The 23152-nt window shown below is 42.4% G+C and overlaps 1 non-coding gene and 1 pseudogene across 1 annotated transcript; both read left to right on the top strand.

Annotated features, from left to right (window-relative positions):
* The first annotated feature begins 738 nt into the window (after nt 1-738).
* On the top strand, nt 739-12397 carry LOC128110426 (FGFR1 oncogene partner 2 homolog; annotated as a pseudogene).
* An 8385-nt stretch (nt 12398-20782) lies between these two features.
* Trnak-uuu (transfer RNA lysine (anticodon UUU)) lies at nt 20783-20855 on the top strand. Its single transcript has one exon. It is a non-coding gene; the product is annotated as a tRNA-Lys (tRNA).
* Nucleotides 20856-23152: the final 2297 nt, after the last annotated feature.

Genomic DNA, 23152 nt, shown 5'->3' with positions numbered 1-23152 from the left:
AGCCTGCCGAGTTGGCTTTGCTTTGTTGTTGGAAAGGGGCGGGGTCTCTGCGCCTCTTCCAAAACGTTGGCTGCCCAGTTCACAGTGGAACCGATCACCCAAGTTTGCTGACCCTGGGCGGAGGCGATGGTCACAATGCACACTACGCACTGAACGTTAGGCCCCATTCTGCTAGCCAGAGCTTTCCAGTAGTGACTAGCATCTGCTCACCGTGGAAACGCTGAGATAGGCCTGAGGACTCAGGAATGAAGATAAGTCCAGTGCCCACTAGGTTGGACTTTATGAGCTGGGAGCCATTACCCACCTACAGGATAACATGAATAACTATACTGATAATGCAAGTGTCATGGTGATAATTATGTCATTTTATCACTTAATTTGACGGATAATTGAGATAATTAGTAGTCTAATTCCTACCACTGATTAATAGTGATAAATGTAATAATGAAAGTGCATGGACAGGTAAATTTGGAACAAGTTAGATGCCATGAGGGGGGGAAAAAGTGGTAGCCTAGTGGTACAGAATGGGCAGGGGGCTGGGAAGACTTACAGCCAGTCAGAAGCAGGAGGCGGTTAATGAGTGGAGACAGTGGGGGGCAGGAAGCAAGCCTGAGAAGCAGAAAAATGCAGTCTCTAAAGCTTTGGCATGGGGTGGGGTCATAAGGTGGTAGAGCAGCAACTTGCCTGGTAGAATCTATGTACCGATGGGGTGGGTAGGTGTGAGTGATGGGTTTGAGCATGGCCCTGCAAGAGTGAGGAGAGAACTCTTCCCAATGATAACAGACTACATGCTGCAACTCGGGAAAAGGAGAGGCAATGTTCACAAGCAAATCCCTTTAAGAAGTCGAACATTATGGGAGTAACCAACCACTTTATGAGCGATTTAGGTCCTCAAGATGAAACCCATACCTGGTGCCATGCTGGGCCAAGAGCATGTGGCTGGACAGGCCATAGACCCTAAGGAGGAACCTACTGTTATTTTGTTTTTGTTGTTGTTGTTGTTGTTGTTTTTTGCGACAGGGTTTCTCTGTGTAGTTTTGGTGCCTGTCCTGGATCTCTCACTGTAGACCAGGCTGGCCTCGAACTCACAGAGATCTGCCTGACTCTGCCTCCCGAGTGCTGGGATTAAAGCCGTGTGCCACCCACCCCGCTGGAACCTACTGTTATTATTCTGCTAATGGATATAGTATTAAACAGAATCCGAGTAACTTATTGTTATACTCATGGATAATGCATCTCTCAACCCGTATCCAAGAAACTTTTGTTTGCAGTAAATGGTGATTGACAGAGACCCACAACTGGACAAGGTGCAGCGAATAAGAGACTGTAGAGTATCCCACCCTAAATGAGACATCTGTGTCACACTACTCCTCCTAAGGCTCGGGAGTCATTGCAGAAGATCAGGGAGAAAGATTATAGAAACCAGAGACTGTGGATGACTTCAAGGACACAGCATCCTCCAGACACAACAGGGCAGCTGCACATATAAATTCAGAGTAGATGTGACAACATACTCAAGCCTGTGCAAGCTCAGGCCAAACCAAATCCCAGCATGATGAAGGCAGGTGGTCAGGAAGGCCCACCCGCTAGCTGAGGCGCTATTAGCAATTGAAAGCTGCCTGGAGATGGAGAGTCAGTTTTAAGAGCTTTGTCGCTGGTGGTTTGACTTGTACCAGTAGAATGCCACAGGTCTGTGATTATTTGAGCAGCACAAATTGGAAAAAGAGAGGGAGAAAGAACACAAAGCTGTGTGGGTAGGGGAGTGGCAAGGGAGTGTGGGAAGAAGTGAGGGAGGGGTGAATATGGTCAAAATACAGTATACAAAATTCTCAAAGAATAAGAATCTTCTTAGAAAGTCTCTGGATAGAAGTCTGTGGTTGATTGCTTCAAAATGTTTCTTTAAAGGACTGGACAGATCACCCAGCACTTACGAGCACAGCTGCTCTTCAGAGGACCCAGGTTTGATTCCCAGCGTCCACATGGTGGCTCACAGCCATCTCTAACTCCAGTTTTAAAGTGTTTGTCTTAGCCACTGTTCTGTTGCTGTGAAGAGACACCATGGCCAAGATCACTGTAACAGAAAGCACTTAACTGGGGACTTGCTTACAGTCTCAGAAGTTTAATCCATTATCATCATGGCAGGGAGCATGGTACCATGCAGGCAGGTGCTAGAGCAGTAGTGTTGATCCAAAGGTAGAGACAGATGGACAGACAGACTGACTCTGGGCTTGTCATGGGCTTCTGAAACCTCACCCCCAGTGACACACTTCCTCCAACAAGGTCACACTTCCTAGTCCTGATAATCCTTTCAAATAGTGCCATTGCCTGGCAAGGTCTTTTAAAGAGAGAGTAACATAATGTAAAATGAAAAAGCCACATAAAGATGGGAAATACACAGGGCATCTGGATCCTGTATGGTGCTTTGTTGACTTTGAATTTTTTAAATGCTAATGAACAAAAATCAATAGCTGCAGAGAGACACTGGATTATAGAAACTGCTAAATTGAACCAACCTATATATTTTTAGAACGTTTTTCACTTCAGAATGAAAGTCAAAATATATGTTGTGTTGCGAGACAGGTTATGCCCTTGTTTCCACAAGAAACAAAAAGTTATGGTTTTCTTCAAAATTGATAAAGATAAAATTTGATTGGGGGAGACCTCCTGAAGAACTTGGCTACAGACATCAAGAGAGAAACCGAGAAAGTCTACAGGACAGGTGGCACGTATGCTGATCCCTCTACTATGGCAACAGCTCTGAGAATAGATGAGACATGACAAATCTTGTTGGTTACAGAGTCCTCATGACTTATTATATTACACTTTAGATATGTAGTCCAAACAGACTTATAAAGTTGACAGGTGCCTTTCACCTACTCAAACGTGAAATAAAAATTATGTATAGCTGACTTGTGTACACTGCACATTCCGTACGTACTTGTGTTAATACAGATATGTATGTTACCTTTAAAAGTTTGTGTGTCTTCAGAGCAAGGGGACCAGACATCAATGAAAACGGTTGGCCCAGGTGATCCAGTCTCTCAGTGGCTCTGTTGCAGTTTCCTCAGAGTTCTGCATCCAGAACAGCTTCAACACTGCTGGCTGGAATAGTCCAGCCTCACAGACTATTCTAGCCTGGACTAGAGAAAAGCCTTGTGCCCATTGCACAGAGACTGGACAACACATAATACAGCTAACTCTCCCAGAACTTAACCTTTATCCTAATTTTCTCAGGTCCCCCAAAGATGCTATCACCCCCAGACAACAGGAGCAATCTAGAGAATACAATGCCCACATTCCCAAGAGGTGGGATGGGTGGTTTTGGTCATTCAATGGGTTATTGATGTTTGTCATCATTTGGGGGGGTTGGTTACTAATTGTTATTGGTCATGGTCAGGAAGAAAGCTGAACAAAGGAGATTAGATTCAGGGACTTGTTCTGATGGGGAAAGGGGTATAGTATAGATAGGATGGGATAAAAGAATGGATTGTTGAGTCTACTTTTGAACAACCAACAGTCTCAAGTATTTTACATTGGTATGGATTTTTGTATGTTAATACAAATTTAAGGCTATTTTTGTTATACTGTATATATGTTTTCTATTCTTATTTAAGGTATTGTACCTATATAGCTCATTTTAAAATGTAATGTTTGGTCCTTGAAAGCTATTTAGGATAATAAAGAAATGCAAAAGCCGAGAGTGGTGGCGCATGCCTTTAATCCCAGCACTTGGGAGGCAGAGCCAGGCGGATCTCTGTGAGTTCGAGGCCAGCCTGGGCTACCAAGTGAGTTCCAGGAAAGGCACAAATCTACACAGAGAAAGCCTGTCTCGAAAAAACCAAAAAAAAAAAAAAAAAAAAAAGAAATGCAGATTATTACTTAGTCATCTACAACAATCAAACTTATAGTCATGTTATTTTTCAAGATCGTACAGAGATATATTTTAGATAGATGATCCTCAAACACTTCAAAGACCTTCAGAATATGGCAATGAAAATTTTTTAATAACATAAGACTTTTCATGACAGTGAGACACATCTGCTCCTAACAGCACAAATCTACTTCAAAAGAGGATGATGGGCATCAAAGCACCCCCATACTGAGCTTGCTTTCAGTGTGGCAAAGCTAGTCATCTGGGCAAGAAACTGCCCTTGCCTTGCCTGGTAACAGTATACTGTCCAGCTGGAAGTGACTGCTGAACTTTGCCAAGACAGGGCAGGGCAGTCCTTCAAAATCACAGTCCTTCTACTTCACAGAAAAGCCTGTCAGATTTTCTAGATCTACAGGCCAAATATGGATGCCCCAACGTTGTAGAGGAACCTTGGGTGGCTGTCCAGGCAGCCATATGTCTCTGTCATTTCTATAGTTTTGGAAGTTGCTTGCTCTGCACTTCCTGTTTAATCAGGTAATATCCTACTTGGGTCTCTGATGGGGGCTGAAGACTAGATAGTAATAGTTATACAGTTTTTCTTATTACCAAATTCAGAAAAGAAACTTACAAAAGAGATGTAAAGTTTATAAGGTTGAGAAACATAAAAGCTTAAGTTTTTTATTGAAGAAATTGCATTAAGGTCTAAAAAGATATTTTTAGGTTGGTAACACAAGTTAAGATAGAAAGTGATTTAGGTACAAAATTTTGAACTCACCAAGATAGGATAGATAATAGAGTACTTTCTCCAGAGTTGCCAAATACAAATGGACTGGACATTCTGAATATAATTTTTACCTGATAATTGTTCTTATTGTATATAGTTTTACTGTGTTCGAGTTAAAACCTTTCCTTTTTATTTAGACAAAAAGGGGAAAATGTTGTGGGATATTTGATCACACTGTGTGAAGATCTCTCTGTTTTACCTCATTTGCCTAAGGCACCTTCTGATTGGCTTAATAAAGAGCTGAATGGTCAATAGCTAGGTAGGGGAGGCTAGGTGGAACTTCCAGAGAGAGAGGAACTGGGGGATTCACCAGCAAGACTCGGAGGAAGTTGGATGTATAGTATGGAGTAGAGGTAATGAGCCACGTGGCAGAATGTAGATTAAGATAAACTGGTTAAGTTCTAAGAGGTAGTTGGGAACAAGCCTAAGCTAAGGCCAAGTCTTCATATTAATAAGAGGTCTTCATGTCATTATTCGAGAGCTAGTGGTCCAAAGAAAGTCTGACCGTGTGTGTGTGTGTGTGTGTGTGTGTGGTATATAAATGCTCTGACATATGCATACATTGTACCATGGCTGAATGAAGTTATTTAACATATTCATTACCTTTTACAGTCATCATTTATGAAGTGAAAAACTCTTAAAACCTCAATAATTTTCAAGCATACAGTGTATATTGTGATTGACTTTAGTAGTTGTGATGTACAGTTCATCACTTGAACTTAGTTCTCCCGTTTATACTTGTATTCTTAGACCAATATTTCCCTAATCTCTTTACTCCCCCACAATCTAATGGATGTGATTGGGTTTTGAGAAGGCTAGAATGTTCTGTGGTTTGTAAAGAAGTATTCATGGTAGCAAGCTTTCCATGCATTAAACATTAGCCAGGTTCTAGAACTTGCTTCAATATTGTTTCACCCAGAGAGTGCCAGGATGAGAGCTGTATATAATTGGCTTTTTCTTTTAGATGAGGAACTGTAACTTCAGGGTTAAGGAAACTTGTAGTAGGCAACCCCAAACATCCAAAGTCAAATCTATCTTCTCCTGAACTGTTTTCTCTCATATTTGTGCATGTATGCAGGAAACATGAAAAGCATAGATTAAAAAAATTCAAGCTTGCTTTTTAAGAAACAAAAACCCAGGGTCTCATGCAGCCCAGGCTGGCCCAGAACCTGCTATATAGCTGAAGGTAACCTTGAACCTCTGATCTTCCAGCCTCCACCTCATTGGGATTACAATGACTTCAGGAATTCAAACTTCAATTAAAATGAAGGGGAACAAGGCTCTCTGTGTATCTGCATCCCAGGCTGTTACCTCTGAGCCTCCAGTGTTTCCCCACTGTTATTTCTGTCTCCTCCTAGGTGTTCCACATTCTTTTCAAGAGTTTTTAACCTGGTGCAGCCCATGCTGTAATCCCAGCACTCAGGAGAGAAAGGCAGGAGGATTACCACCAGTTCCAGGCCAGCCTGGTCTGCACAGTGAGACTGGGTCTTGAAACGCAAAACAAAAAGAACACCCCTGCCCCACAGCCAGTCTCTCTCTCTCTTCGAAAAATCTACACCTAGTCTAGACTTGACTGTGAGGGAACCCATCCATGATAGTTACTCAAATCTGAAAATCCAAACACATTTTTAACAGCTTTCAGTTCTGACCCACTTACCCTGTCTGGATCTTTTTTATAGCATTTTCGTCTACACTAGCTCTTGCCCTTGCTGTGTGTAGCCCAGCACTAGGAAATCTGTAACCATATAAAACTCAAGGTCTACCCTTAAGACTGTGGAATGAAGCCAATAACCATAAATCCCAAGCCACGCTCAATACAACAGGATGTGGGTTTTGCTGACGGTTGCTTCAAGGCCATTCTCGCCTGTGTGTGAAACGGGAGCAGAAATCAGCTGTCTGCACACATGAGGTTGTTGGAGAATTCACAGTGATCAGCTTGGTCTTGCTAGACTGTATCATAGCAATAGCAACAGACCAAGGAAATGGAATGGAATTATGCTAGATCCAGAGTCTTTTTGGTTTTGAAGCAAAGGAACCTATCAGCTCCCATGCCTCCTTCCTGTTGCTCTCCCACACTATCTCCCTTCCACTTTGTCCATGATCAGTGCCTTTCCCCACAGGATCAGCAAACAAAGGCCGGAGAAATTTTTTTTTTCAACATACGGAAAAATAAGTTTTTCAAATTGTAGGAAAATTGGAGCCTGTAAAGGCCAGACCAAAAAAAAAAGAAAGAAAAGAAAACAAACAAAACAAAAAACCACTATACTTAAAGCAACCATTCCATAAAATCAAGATGAGGAGGAGGAGGACATCAACAGTGACAACAGTGCATGGTTCTTTTTTTTTTTTGGAAACTTCTTGGTGTTTTTTTTTTTTTGTTTTTTTTTACCTATTAGTGGCTGTAATGATAGCATATTGTATAATAACACTATGAGATAAAGCTTTCTTTTTTGGAGGGAAGTTTATTAAGGTACCAGTTGTTCTAAAAGGAGGTAAAACTTTGCATCCTACGGGGAAGCTTCTTAAACTCCAGAAGTTCCTGAAACTGACCAGATTCACTAAGCCCTTTCCTCAAGCATATATAAACAGTAAGGGCTGCTGAGAGGCAGTTTCAGTCCAGTGGAGCTACACAGAAAATGTTCAACCAGCCTAGCTACCTGGCAAAGATAGGTGGAGACCAGCCAAGCTACCTGGAAGAGAGAGACCACCAGTCAAGCTGCCTGGAAGAGACAGAGACCAGCCAAGCTGCCTGGAAGAGACAGAGACCAGCTAAGCTCCCTGAAAGAGACAGACAGAAACCAGCCAAGCTGCCTGGAAGAGACAGAGACCAGCTAAGCTCCCTGAAAGAGACAGACAGAGACCAGCCAAGCTGCCTGGAAGAGACAGAGACCAGCCAAGCTGCCTGGAAGAGAGCTCAGCTGAGTTGCCTGGAACCTCTTGGGCTGCCTGCATGTTGTACAGTGTTCCCAGGTTCCAAGATTTTGTTAGCCATCACCCGTGCTGGGCTGGCTTTGAGACATGCATGCTCCTGTAAGTAACCCCAATAACACTCACTGGATGCTCACTTGTTCAGACCTTGCTTTGGTCTGTCATTTGTTCCTTCCTGTTTGTTCGTGTCTACCAGCAATCATGTCACATCCATGCAGAGTGCACACACCGTGTTCAGAGAGAGGAAGCAGCATGTACAACAGAACCAAATGGGGCTGGGGGTAGGGGAGGCAATGCAAGCTAATCGCTTACTTGGCATATATTTAACTTTTGTTTCTAGCTTTCTTCCTTATTGCAAAAGTCAGGCTAAAATGAGAAGTTTCTAAAGGTTGCTGACTTCATGGGCTTGTGAGATGGTTAAGGAGGTAAAGGTACATTCCTGACAACTTGTGTTGTTCAATACCTAAGACCCTCAAGGTAGAAAGAGAGAACCAACTTCTTCCTGCAAGTTGTCCTCCTGACTCTATATGAGCACTGTGGTGTGTATGCATGCATCTACACATACATATAGAACACACAGAATATATTTTATAAATGAAATGCATTGACTTCTGAATAAAACCACTCAAAGTGTAGGGGAAAGATTGTTAGGATTCTGCCGCCACTCCAGCTGCATGGCCACACATGTGAAGTTCAGCAGTTAAGCATCAGTGCGTGCTGGTGATCACGTGCACACAACATGGTCATGCAATCTGCGCATGCTTGGTGTAGCGTAGCTCTGTAAGCCCACCTGCGCATGTTCATGGGAATCCTTAAAAAGTTGGACACAGACTCCTCCCCACTCTCTGTTCTGTTCTCTCTTCCCCCCTCTTTCTCTCTCTGTTCTGTGCATGTGCTACTTCCCCAGGCCTGGTTCTTTTGTCCCCAACCCCTCTTCCTAATGAAGCTCTGATACTGGGTTTTGTTGTGGCTCATGCCTCATGACCTTTCCTGCATGGTAACCAGCACCACTTAACATTTTTAAAACAACAAAGATAATATTGAATTAAAACAACAAAGATAATATTAACAATGGGAGGAAGAGGTTGGAGAGCTCGTATGTTGCTTTGTTTTATTAAAAACCAAATAAAGTTTATTTATTTTAATTTGAGTGTATGTGTGTGTGTGTCTCCATGAATTTATGTGCACACAGGTGCCTGCAGAGACAAGAAGAAGGTATCAAATCCACTGGGACTGGAGTAAGAGATGAGGATGGGATGCCTGATGTGGATGTTAGGAACCAAACTCAGGCCCTCTACAAGTGTAGTATGTGCTCTTAAGCCGGGACATTTCTCCAGCCCTTCATTGAGAAACACTTAAAACCTGCTCAGATGTGATTAGATTTCTTCACTGCTCATTAAGAGCCTCAACGGACCCTGGAGAGAGGCAGACACATTTGTGCTGAGGCTCTGCAGCAACAGAAACTGGGTAACTTGGTTTCCTACTTCCGCTGCCTGTTCCATTGGTACTGCGGCACTCCAGGCTTTATGTCTTAGTCTGGGTTACAGAGTGGTACCCTGTCTCAAAAAAAATCAAAGTACAGCTGGAGAGGTGCATCAGAAGTTAAGATCACTGGCCAATCTTGCAAAGGACCCAAGTTCCATTCCCAGAACCCACAACATGGCTCACAACCCTATGTAACTCCAGTTCCAGGGGATCCAGCAACCTCTTCTGGCCCCCACAGATACCAGACACACAACAAGGTGCACAGACATGCATGCAGGCAAAACACTAAAATAAAAATAAAGAATAAAACAAAATACAACCAAAAAATTAAGGAATTTATGTTAACAGGAATGATGACCTATACAGTTGTTTAACTGGTGCTTAATCCTTGCCTGGTACCTCATTGAAAATTTGGCCTCCTTTCTCATCTAGTGTCTCAATATGAGAATATGGTGATATGGAAAAGGAACACAAACAGAAGAAGAGTTCTTTGAAATCAAGATTATAATAACTCAAATAAAATGTGCAATGACAGGCTCAAGAAATTTCCTAAACAGTTGAGCAAAAAGAAAGAGATGAAACCTGAAGAAATGTGTAGAATATTTGCAGAAGTTTCAGTATTTGACCTTAGGAATTTCAGAATGAGGAAACAGGAAAAGCAAAACAAGGGGGGCAAGTAATAGATAAATGGCAGATGATAGATACGAGATGGATGGATAGCAATCTAGAATTGAATAATCTTGCGGGCCACAAGAATATAGCGTAGGGATTCAGCTATGTATTAAAGCTATACCTAGAAATTTCAAGGCATTTTTCTAGTGGGAAGCCATTTGTCACAGAATATTTGGTGTTATTCAGCTTTAATATTCAGTTGCTCCTCATTATGAATTTCTTGTGCTCATAATTCCCGTAGAACATGTATGTGTGAGCATCCTGCTTGGGCCAGTACTTGGATAAGGTCACTTAGGCAAGGTCTTCTGCCTCTGAACTCCCTGCTCTCTTCTTAGCATTTGAATTGGGTATCTGCCTTTTGCAAATATCCCCTTTTCGCTATATCCAAAGATAGAACCAGCTCCAAACAAAGCATTGAAGGACAAGCAAGGATCGGAATAGCTACCAGACCACCTGCTAGGCACCTAAAGCCCCTGAACTAAGGTAAAACTTCAAGGCAACCTGGCTCCTAGATGCATAGCTTTGCTTCTTGTGCAGATGAAGCTCAGATCATCCTCTTCCTTCAGGCCTAGTGGCTTTCCAGAGCAATTGACTAAAAACAAAGGAGGTTTTTGCATATCCAAGTGGAGTAAGGAGTGAGGCAGAATTCCTGGTGGCAGAGAGTCGGTGGTGAGGAGAACAAGACAGTTTCTCTGGAGAGGGTAGACAGAACCACATGGCCAGAGAGAAGTGAGGAAGTCAGAGATTCTGCAGAGGGTGAGGCAGATCTCTTGTAGAGTTTTCTCAGAGCCAGGAGTAAGGAGCTAGGAAGGAGAGATGGAGGACAAAGGAACAGAGGACTAAGATGAGGTCAAAAGCATAGGAGCTTACTAAAACTATGAGGACAGGAAAAGTGGGCACAGGGAGGAGCTGAATGTGAGGACAGAGCTGAAACTGTACAGATAGAATTTTGTCAAAGAGAAATAAAGTAAATGGACATAGAGCATGGTGTATCTAGATTCAATTTCCCGCCATTGGTAGCATCTCTTCTGGGCCCCTGGGAGAATATTATTAAGGCTGGTCCATTAATAATATTCGAGAGAATAATACAAATATTTAGACTCCAAGAATCTATTAACTCAGGGTTGGAGAGATGGTTCATCTGTAAGTACATTTTCTTCTCTTCCAGAGGACCCTAGAATAGTTCCCAGTGTCCATATGGGGCAACTCACAACTGACTATAACTCCATCTTCTGGGAATCCAATGCTCTCTTCTGGTCACAATGAGCACTGCACCATCCACCCACATATATACATATAAATAAGAACAAAAATAACAAAAAAGAAATTTTCTAATTTCAAATCATTATAAAACTTCAGAACACAAGGTGTAAAAGGATTCTAAAACTTTTCAGGAAGAATATATCACAAGTCCCTGAACATATCAATTCTCTCAGCAACCAGTAGGAATATAAAAGAAAGTGGAGGCTAAGCTTGGCCATCTGGTTAGTAGAGGTTCTTATCAGGACCTGGTTTGGGATGTGGATGAGAGCAGCTGGCTGAGAAGGTGAAGTGAGGGAATGGAGAGTGTCCTCTGAGCACCTGTGTCGGGGACCGGCTCCCACTTTTTCCCTAGGGTATTCTTGAGGAGTGAGGGTAAGAGATTTAGATAGAAATAAAGAGGGGAGAGAGAGAGATAGAAACACAGGATAGCCTCGGGTGGGCCTGGATCCTTATCCACTGGCCTCTTCTGGCTCTTCTGAGGGCTTTTTAAAGGAATGCCAAAAGGTGGAGCAAAAGACCCCCCCCTAGCACAGCCAAGTGCAGACCCTTCCAAACACCTGGTGACTATGCTCATGGTCAATCCATCCCCTTATGCAGCCCTGCTGGGTAAAGCAAGCTCAGATCTGACTAGGGGAAACCTCTGTGGGCTCCCACACACCTGCATCTCATGGGTCCTCATCACTGTCCCTGATGGCCAAGGGAGATTGAGGCTGCGTGTGTGGAATAATGTGTGTGAGCAAGTCCTAGAGCCAGGCTCCTCTCTGCATGCTCCCACTGAACTCGTATAAGGAGCTGCACAATTGGGAAGGCATACAATCATGCTAAAGCCCGTGTTGAGAGGCTGAGAGAGCATGGCCATGCAGCAGTCACTCACTGAGCGGACCAGAGCTCTCGATAAGCAAGTTGGAGCAATGAAGCTGCATCAGGATGAAAGCCAAGAACTTAATGAAGTTGCAAGACACCGGCCACAGTCAACACTCATTATGAGACTCCATCCAGAAAACAGACAAATCAGAGAATTGCAACCAGAGAACAAAAAATTGTGAACAATTGTTGGACTTGGATGAGCTCCTGTCTGCCTTGGAACTAAAGATGAGCAAGTACTCAAACATGAAAGCTAAGATTGCAAATGGCTAGCAAAACAGACAACCTGGTTATAAAAGAGCAACACTCTAAGAAGGCACGAGCATATGTTGGCTAGACCACTGAGAGGGAAGCAGCAGTGAGGGGAGCTGACACTGACAAGCGGCAGGGTGGCAGGGAACAGGAGTTCAGTTTTCAACCCAAGCAGAAAACAAAGGCTTCGGATGGACCTTCAGAAGGATGAAGTGTCAGAGAATACACCTCTGTCAGTATTAGTGACTGACAGTGACCTGAGTCTGAGGAAGAGCTGATTGTTCACTAGGACCGGCTCAGAAATGAGTGGATGAATGAATATAAAACTCAACGTCAGCTGGCCCCTTTTCCTCTGTAGTATTTGTGAGCACACTGGCTAAGACACAGAACGGAAGAATGTGTAGTCAGTGGTCGTAAACTGGATTCAAGCACAACTGGAAAGCAGAAGCTGGGCAGTGAGCAGGGTTCACAGTGTTGCTGAGCACTGCACTGATGTGTGAACCCACAAAAGTCTATTTAATAACTTACTAAGGGGTGCAATGGAAATACAGACTTACTAATACAGAACAAGGAAGACGCCGATGTTGATCCTGCTGAGGCAACTGTCCTTCTGCCCAAATGGGGACCAACTGCAAAGCTTGCTTCTCCTCTGACCGCTGTTCCTCTGCTCTTAAGCGGTCACAGATGAAGGCAAGACCATGCCCTAGGGCTTCTACCCCAAAGCCATTGGCTGAATGGAATGAATTCCCACAACACTGTGTAGTCTCAGAAGTGCCATTGCTTCCTGGGTGACACATAGGTTGCCTCAAAGACTCCCAATAAATGTTTGGAAATCCTGAATTATCTCAATTTTAAAAAGTCAGTTTTGCCATGGTTTTCTTTTATGGAAGAAAGCTTATGTACATGGGGCTTCCTCCTGAAGTGTTTGCCATCCACTGCCCCTTCTTTTAACTCTTTGTCAAGGAGAGCCAGGTTTAAAGGCTGTAGGGATGTGTTACATGCACCACAAACAGAAGGAATGGAATTATATCTGGTTCCTACAACTCCTTTAGCCAGCAACTACCCACGACCTGCTTGAGTGTATGCAAAACCCCCTCAGGATGAAAAGAATAAGAAAGACAACCTTGTGATGGACACATTCAGTAGGTTAAATGACACTGAAAGAACATGTTTTCATTCTCAGTGAACGACAGAGCTGGTTTTTCCTCCTATCTACTTAATGTCTGAGGATACAGGACAGTTGATGTGTTTAATGTAACAAGGTAGGGATGGTCATTCAAGTAAACTTGAAATTCTTCTGGCTCGTAGAATTCTTTTGTTTTCATTTAAGAAATTACTATTGGCCGGGCAGCAGTGGTACACGCCTTTAATCCCAGCACTCTGGAGGTAGAGCCAGGCAGATCTCTATGAGTTCGAGGCCAGCATGGTCTACAGAGCGAGAACCAGGACAGTCACCAAAACTACACAGAGAAACCCTGTTTCAAAAGACCAAAAAAAAAAAAAAAAAAAAAAAAAAGGAATTACTCTTGGAATATTTTAAAAGTAGAGCAAATTCAAAATATAAAGCTCTGGGTCTGATTCTAAGCTTCATAACCAGTAGGGTTTTACTTACAACCTATGGTTCAGAGAAGGGCAGTACAAACATGTCTCCACAGACATTTTCTTTATTATTTAAAAAAGTATATTTACAATATAAAAAACTTTTTTTTTTTTTTTTTTTTTTTTTTTTGGTGGCAGGGTTTCTTTGTGTAGCCTTGGCTGTCCTAGAACTCATTCTGACTCATTCTGTTGACAGGATGGCCTGGGATTAAAGGCATGCATCACCACCACCACCACCACCACCACCACCACCACCACCTGGCCAATATAAACAAATATTTAAAAATTAAATTATAAATAAAAGCATTTCCATTGACAAATCTAATGTGTGGCACTTGAAAGTCATATAACGTGGTGGAGGGGAATCTTCTTTAAACAAATTAATATAAACTTATAAATAAAAATAATTATAAAATGAACATTTAGAATGAAAAATTACTACAAAACTTAAAAATGTAAAATCAGTGTGAATACCATGGCATCATGAAATACAAGGGAGAAAACACAATGTTTTTAATTATTAATTAACTGTGTCACAGCCAGCCCTATAATGTATTTTTATGGTGTTTTAATACATAAATTTCACACTATTTCCTTTAGTGGGAATAAAAGACAATTTAGAGGTCGGGCGGTGGTGGCGCACGCCTTTAATCCCAGCACTTGGGAGGCAGAGCCAGGCGGATCTCTGTGAGTTCGAGGCCAGCCTGGACTACCAAGTGAGTCCCAGGAAAGGCACAAAGCTACACAGAGAAACCCTGTCCCTGTCTCGAAAAACCAAAAAAAAAAAAAAAGACAATTTAGTTTTTCTTTAGCATGGGTGACTGAAATTGATTTTCATTGTACTAGCAGTTTAAAGTTTACTTAAGGGGTTGGAGAGATGGCTCAGCAGTAAGAGTGCTTACTGTTAGTCCATGGTGGTGGCACGCTCACCTTTAATCCTGGAGAAACTCCATCTCAAAAAAAAAAAAAGTGCTTACTGCTCTTGTATGGAAGACCCAAACCTAGTCCTCAGCACCCACATTGGGTAGCACACAAGTGTTTCCAGCTCCAGGGAGTTCCACACTCTCTTATTGCCTCTGAGGGCACCTGCACATTAGTGATGCACATACATTCATGCAGGAACACATACACAAATAAAATAATATTTTAAATATACAATGTTCTTAACCTTTATAACTTGATACTAATAATACATTTAATTGCTATAATTTATGACAAAATTTGGAGATGCCTTGTCGTCTTCAAAATCTGAACAACCAAGTTTTAAAGAATTCAAAATTTTTGGTGCAGTGCATGATCTTAAATACTCTTGAATTGGGCCGGGCAGTGGTGGCGCATGCCTTTAATCCCAGCACTCGGGAGGCAGAATCAGGCGGATCTCTGTGAGTTCGAGGCCAGCCTGGATTACCAAGTGAGTCCTAGGAAAGGCGCAAAGCTACACAGAGAAACCCTGTCTCGAAAAACCAAAAAAAAAAAAAAAAATACTCTTGAATTGAAGATGCCCATAAACTAATGTGTCTGCTGTGTTCAGCTTGTAGCAAGCATCACGCATTGAAGTTGTGGTACCTGATGATGTGGGAGAACTTCCATTTTACCTAGACATGGACGACAGCTTGGTCTTCTGTCATCATCTACATGGCTGCTCACTGGAAAGGCTTTCCATAGAATAGTTTCTGGCTCTGTAGATGTCAAACCCTGACTCTTGTCCACTGTCCACATACTCCCCCTTCTGTGAGACATGGGCTCTAGTTCTAAAATGTGTGTCACTGTGTTAGTGACAGCACAGTGAAAAGCAGTATTTCCGAATGCCCCCTAAGATGACCAACAGTTAACTCACAGGTGGAAGTGACCACAAACCGCCTCTGTGTTGTGCCCTGTGGTTTTCTGTTGCCAATTGCACAAACTGCATACTATGTGATGATCAGAGGTTTGTTTCTATTCATGGTCTGGTTCAAGGTTGAACCATATCTGGTGACAGCCTTGTTTCTGGCAGAATCCCAAAGTGGCAAAGAGCATCACATCATGAGAGACAGTACACAAAAGACATGGCTTAAAGGGCTTTATACGGGACCACTCTCAAGACACCCCATTAACTCATCAACTTGTCAATCTGTTGATCACATGAATGGATTAACTGATTCATGAGGACAGACTCTAGACACAGCTGGTCCATGTGTTAGTATGTGTGAGGATTAAATTTCAACATGCATTTTGGAGGAGAAAAAACATATTCAAATCACAGCACCGACTAAGCCAAACAAAACACATTACAATTCGACGTCACCTTAGCCATGTCCCAAGCGTCCAGAAGCCACTGCAAACCAGAGGAAACCACAGGCAGCAGGAGGCACTGTCACAGCAGATTCCCATGAGTGAATCTCGTTCTGTGGATGTGCAAGAGTGCAGGACTGTGTCAGCACCTGTTAAACCCTCCTCTCCCCCCCAGAGGCTGGGAAAACCAAGCAAGTGATGACTCCATGACCTTCCAGGGAAATCCACTTCTGGCTGTGACTTATTATTTGCTATGTGTATTATAACTATGTGTATATATTGTCTTGAAAAGAAATGAAAAGAAAAATAAGAGACGAGAAAAGCAAACGGGAACATGCCCAGGTAGCATAAAAAGGGTAGAAGATGAACACCTAGAACATGGTTTTCGAACCTCAAATAATTTGGTAGAAAATGAGCAAAAGTTAGGTTATCTATGTCCCCAAAGAACGGGATACACAAGTCATCAGAAAACAAAAGAATAAGTTTTGCAACTGTAGGAATGCAAATGAGTACAAGAAGAAGCAGGAGCCTGGGATAACTGTTGCTAAAAACCACCGTATTTTGGACTTTTCTTCAACATAAATGATGTTCTATAAAGGCAAAAGGACAACAGAAATAACATTAAAGAGTATAAGTATGTATGTATAATACAATGAAGAACAAAGGAATTGGAATAAAGCAAATGGGTTTGGTTCTTCAGTGGCCCCCCCACAAGCCCATACGCTAAGGGAGATTACGATATCGGTGGTGGACCCTTAGGCAGTGGGGCCTAGTGGAAGGAAGTCACTGATAAAGGGGACATTTGGATCCCTGCCTCCTTGCCCTGTCTGTTTGTGTGTGTGCGTGTGTGTGTGTGTGTGTGGGGGGGGGTTTATGGACATTGTACTCCATTAGGTCATAATTTTCAATTAAATGATGGCCTTTGGGTCCTTCTGGTGATACTAGCAAAAAAATAGAGTCATCACATCTCTTTTGTGTGACTGGAGTATCAAGGGGAGGCTCACTCCTAGGGAACCTGGGCACCTTGCATCTGGTGACTGGCTAGAGGGTTGCCTGCTGATATTTTCAAATCCCCTTCAGTCTACACTGCCTTCAAAGATCCTTCCAACCACATCTTCAGCTTTCCTCCTCACTCTTCTGCTTTGTAGTTGGACCCTCATCAGAGTTCTGATCGGTCCCTCCACTTTTCTGTTACAGATGTTTCTCTGAACAAAGCTTTTGGGACCTCACATTCTGGAAGTTTACCCTGTTGTTTTTCTACTGTGTGTGAGCAAAGACTGCAGACACATGAGCAAACACTATATTCAAAAAACATGAGACCAGAAGACATCCTACCACTTTCACCTTCCCCATAATTTGTTTAAACTCTGACATTCCTTTTCTATCTCCTCTGTCTTCCCAGACTTGACTGCCTTCAGCTGACTTGGCTCTCCCTGCCATCATCTCCAACAAACCCAAACACACTAAGCAGAACGTAAGTTTGGGGGTAACCCTGGTCATCTGTGGGTCACAGGGCATGAAGTCTCATCTCAGCATATCCCACTCATTCACTAGTTTCAACCCTGGCCCCTTTCCCAATGTAGGCCTCCTCTAGTCTAGATAGGAGACATCCATGACACACTCCTCGGGAAGTCTATTTGGTCTTGTCCATTCTCCCTCATCCTGTCCTCACCTGGCAGCCATCTGTGAAATTAAAAAAAAAAAAAAAGCACACAGAAATAAATTAATAAAGAGGTACTGCCCATCCAAGCTCATCCAGAAAAAAGGTATGTCCAGTGGTAATACTACCCTGCAGCACTCCCTCCATGCCTCTCCTCCCTTGTTCCATCCTGTATGTTTCAAGTTTCTTCCCCTGGGTCCCAGAAGCCACCTTCCAGAGCACAGGGTAGGGTGAAGACAGCCATTGCTGGATTTTTGAAATGTCATCTCTCTCAGCCACCAGTGAGTGCTGGTGTCCATTTTAAACCCTGACTTTTCAGACGAGGAACCAGGAATGTCGAGGTAGAAAGTAACTTTCTCCATACACAACTAATAAGAGGCAGGCGCACAGTTAGAATCCAGGTTACCAAGGTTCCAAAGCTCTTCACTGCATCACTGCACTCCTCCTGTGAGAGGCTGCTGGGGGGAGGTAGGAAGGATGGTCCCTAGAAATGGAGAATTGAAGATGATGCAGCTGAAGTATGCCGGCACTGCCAGGGTCGGGTCCATTATCCTCCCAACTTAAATTCCAAACAGAGAGTTCAGCTAGCCTGTCCTCACAAGTCAGCAGCTTCCCACCTTCTCAGGCTGACCACCATGTAGGAAAAGAGCTCTGCTGGAGTGTGGGTAGGTGCTGTGGGATAACGCTCTTGTACACTGGTTTAATACAATGCTGACTGGCCAGTAGCCAGGCAGGAAGTATAGGCGGGCGAGCAGACTAAAGGAATGCTGGGAAGAGGAAGAGCTGAGTCATGAGTCACCAGCCAGACATAGAGGAAGCAAGATGACAAGGCAGAACTGAGAAAAGGTACCAAGCCACATGGCCAAACATAGGTAAGAATTATGAGTTAATTTAAGTGTAAGAGCTTGTCAGTAATAAGCCTGAGCTAATGGCCAAGCAGGGTTTTTTTTTTTGGAACTTTGGAACTTTGAACTGGAAAAAACTCTTGAATGCTGGAAGCAGAGCTTTGTGGACTATTATGTCAGGTGCTTGGAAGAATGCTGAGAAACACAAGTAGGTGAGGTCTACCATTCTCTTCTCAAGAAGTCAAGGATCCCAGTGTCACCCCAGTCTCTTCTGCCCCCCACTTTGCATTATTCACCAAGTCCACTTCTAAAATGTCTCTAGTCTCTCTCTGCATGTCCACCATCTTGTTCACACCTTGTTCATCTTGTCCCTCTGTGTATGCATCATGGTTGCCTCTCTGCCACCAGTTTCCTGCTATGTGTCCCTGCTTCCCTGTTCCATTTCTGGACCCCAACCAGAGAGCTATAAATTATGTGCCTGGTCACCCACTCTACTTACTTATTCAAATTTCCCCCAATTTTTGCCTAGCAAAATTGCAAATGAGGCCATCCTGGCTACTTACACATACCTTCCTCCCTGCAGGCTGTGGAGTGCATGTCTGCAACCCAGGCACATACTCCATACTTCCCTGGCTTGGTTCCTGCTGGCCCTTCTGCATGAAGCAGAAGCTGTGCTTGCCTCTCTACAGAAATCCCCATTCTGGGCAGTGGTGTTTTATTTCATGTCTGCCTTTGCCATCAGACATGAGCCCCGGGGTGATCGACTAGGACTGGGTGCTTCACACATGCTACATGGGCATACTGAGCTGCTGAGCTCTTTGGTATTCAGGGGATTTAGCTGTAAAAAAAATAAACAAAAATGTATTAAATATTAAAATAATTGCATTGTTATGGGTTCACCACAAACCTGATAACAAGAACATCAGACTAACTGGGGGTGGTTTTGTCACATCTAATGATGGAGGCCTAAAGTGTTTTTGGACTTTTGAGTCAACTTTTGAGAATAATAGTTCACTTAGTACATTTAATCTAGTTCACAATATTACATTTCAAATATAAATTTAAACTTATATTTAAGTTTTAAATGTCAAAACATTCCTGGGAAGACATAAGGTTAGTTCAATATACGAAATCTATTAACATAATATACCAAATTTATAGATCTAGGGAAAAATCACAACCATTTCAACATGTGCTGAAAACACCTATTAAAATTCAATCCCAGATATTTACAACTCAAAATAATAAAAAGTTGAAAGACACTTTATGTGTGTATGCATGAGTGTATGGTGTGTACTTAAACCCTAAAGCTGACTTACTTGACTGTATCTGGGAGTTTTCCTGTGTCCTGCCTGGTCCTGCAGCCGCCCAGACCCAAGTAAACACACAGAGGCTTACATTAATTACAAACTGTATGGTCTATGGCAGGCCTCTTGCTAGCTACCTCTTATATCTTAAATTAACCCATTCCTATTGATCTATGTTTTGTCATGTGTTCTGTGGCTTACTGGTCTGCTGGCATGCTGCTCTTTCAGCGGTGGTGGTGTCTCTCCTCGCCTTCTTCCTGTCTCTCCACTTGATTTCCCACCTGCCTCTAAGCTGCCTTGCCATAGGCCAAAAGAACTTTATATACTAGCCAATGGTAGCAACTCATATTCACAGCATACAGAAAGGCATCCCACAGCACTTGACAGGGAAGTGTTAAATATAAGATCACAGTGAGCAGCAACGTCCACTGTTGTCCCTACTACTAAAGAGTATAAGAGACATGTCAATGCAGCTAGAGAGGACAAATCAGTTAGAGCCTTGAGAATGTGTGCACATCACAATACACACATGCATGCACGTGCACACACACACACGCATGCACACACACACATATTGTTTATTTTAACAAAAGTGTTTAAGTGTATGTTATTAAATGAAAAGAGTAAGTACATGTGTTCTTCCAAGGTTAATATACACATTTAATGTAATCCAATTAAAAATATCAGTAAGCATTTTTATGGAGTTAGACAAATTGCTACTAAAGGTCATAGAAAAATAAAATATGTAATAGTAACCAAGAAACCACAGAAAAAGAAAAAAATGGAGAGAAGAGGAATCCTGCTGATATTCACACACACTATGGAGCCAGTGCACTGTGTAAGCATAAATAGACCGGGGTAGAACAGACCTCTCCCAAAGTTAGGATATGAAAAGAGAGACGCCTCAGGCAACTGCTGAAACTGTGGATATTTTAATAAATGATTCCATCTTCACTAGACAGCCGTTTAGAATAAAAGACTGCCTAGATAGCTCAACTGGTAGAGCATCAGACTTTTAATCTGAGGGTTCAGGGTTCAAGTCCCTGTTCAGCCTCTTGACTTACTAGAACAAAAGATTAAACTGGATCCATCTCTCATGGAATAAAAATTAATAAACTCCAAATGAAAGCATCCACACACTGGATTCTTCCTGAACCTTGGTTGGGCATGGAAATTTTAAACATATGATTAAAATATTTTTTTAAAACTATGAATCAAAAGTAGAGATAAGAATGATTACATTTTAAAAATATTGGATGGGCAAGGAGCCATGATTACAATATTAAAGACACTAAAAATGAAAGGATAGGAACAATATATTTGAAAAGGGATGTGAAACTAACCTTCAACTAAGTGAAAACATATTTAAATTAATTTATAATTAGGGAAATGCAAATTAAAACCATACCTGACTTATTCAAGTCACAGTAATTTAAAATTGGTAAAAACTATTGCTGAGGCTCTGGGAACATGTACCCCTGAGCCTAGAGACCCAGAATCTGCAGAGCTGATGCTGTGGGTGTTAGGATTCTGGCCACTCCTCCAGCTGTATGACCGCACATGCGCAGTTCAGTAGCTAAGCAAGGGGTCTTATGTCTTATGTCATCAGTGTGCTGCACGATCACTCAAATGTGTGCAGCGCAGTCACACAATCAGCGCATGAGTGGCGCAGCTCCATAAGCCCACCTGCGCATGTGCAGGGGAATCCTTAACAAGCTGGACACAGACTCCTCCCTTCTTCTGCTCTCCCCGGCCCCCCAACTCTCTCTCCCTGCACTGTCTCTGCCCCAGGCCTGGCCACGCTCTCTTCTGTCCCCTCCTTCCTCCTAATAAAGCTCTGATACTGGGTTTTGTCGTGGCTCATACCTTTCCTTGCACAGTAAAAGCATTACATTTAAAACCAACCCTGGGAACGTGTATTCCCAAGCCTGGAGAACCAGAGGGTCTGCAGACTGACTCCATCTGCTGGTACTGGCTGATTGACTCAGGTATTTTTAGGAATCTACCTTGAAGACACCTCAACACTATGAAAAATGGTTTTGTAGACTTTGTCATAAAATAGGTTGTAACTGGAAAACCATGAGAAGGGCTGGAGAGGTGACCCAGTGGTTTAGAACATTGTTGCTCCTCCAGAGGACTGAGAGCCAGCCTCCTGTAACTCTGCTCCAGTGAATCTGCATGGGCACCTACACACATGTGACATACATACATACACATATATACACACACATTAAAAATGAAAACAGAGGAAACAATTTAAGAGCCCACAATAGCAGCATGAGTTGAATAAACTATGAAGCATCAGTGTAACGGAATATTACACAGTGTTAAAGCATAATGATAAAGCTCTCTGTGGACTGTGGATTTTTGTATCAAATTTTGACATCTCATATCTGTTGTGGCAAATATCTCTAAATATCATTTGTGTTTACCACTAATTTAGAATGCGGTAATTGGACCTGACACTGGACCTGAGTACTGTTTTATACAACATTGATACATTTACATGTATTAGCATATCAAAATGACTATAATTTTGAAAACTATGTTTCTGAAACATGGTATCTTTCCTAGCCCTTTGTGTCTTATTTCATACATTTAAGCAGTATTCTGAGAGGCAAGTTGAAGTTTTCATCAGACTGTCAAGTGTTTTAGTGATAACAGTACAATAAAAATAAAAAACTTTTAAAAAAGATATCTGTGAACTAACCAGGATGTATTGATATGTGTAAAAATCAAACTTTAAAGTTATTTATAGCATATTATCTTTTGTGTTAAAAAGGAACAAAAAAGAGATAACCAAACACAAGTGTATCTGTTTGTGCAAAAGAAATATAAAATAATAAGCCGTGCACTAAAGAGACTGGTTATTTATAGAGAATGGTTAGGAATCGGGCTGAAACGATAGGAAGAAATGGGTGGCAATGGGATTTGATATCTCTAAGTACTCCTTTGACTCTTAGAACCACAGCAATATTTCCTACTCCTCAGAAGAAAGCAATCCTAGATTTAGAAAACATGATTTTGACTTGCTAGCCCAAGGCTAAAGGATGAAGGAATACTATAGAAATACTACAATCTAGTTTTAGTATGTTTGATTCTAACAGGACACTAGAATTGCATAGAACTGAACAAATTAGGAAATGTAGGTAAAGAGTCAAGTTTTTCACTTCAGAGGAAGATGTTACAAACAAGGGAAGAGGGGTGGATAACAGACTCTGTGGAGCTGGACTGGAGCCACACCATGTTTGCATATGCATGCCGGACAGGTAGTTAGAGGTAGGGACATCCATGCATGCATGCATACATGCACACATAGGCACACATACATAGGCACAGACAAGTCCTGTT

This window comes from Peromyscus californicus, unplaced genomic scaffold (assembly GCF_007827085.1).
Source record: "Peromyscus californicus insignis strain IS unplaced genomic scaffold, ASM782708v3 Scaffold_15__1_contigs__length_86483966, whole genome shotgun sequence".
Taxonomy (NCBI): domain Eukaryota; kingdom Metazoa; phylum Chordata; class Mammalia; order Rodentia; family Cricetidae; genus Peromyscus; species Peromyscus californicus.
The sequence above is the reverse complement of the archived record's forward strand: the minus strand, read 5'-3'. Positions and strand labels throughout refer to the sequence as shown.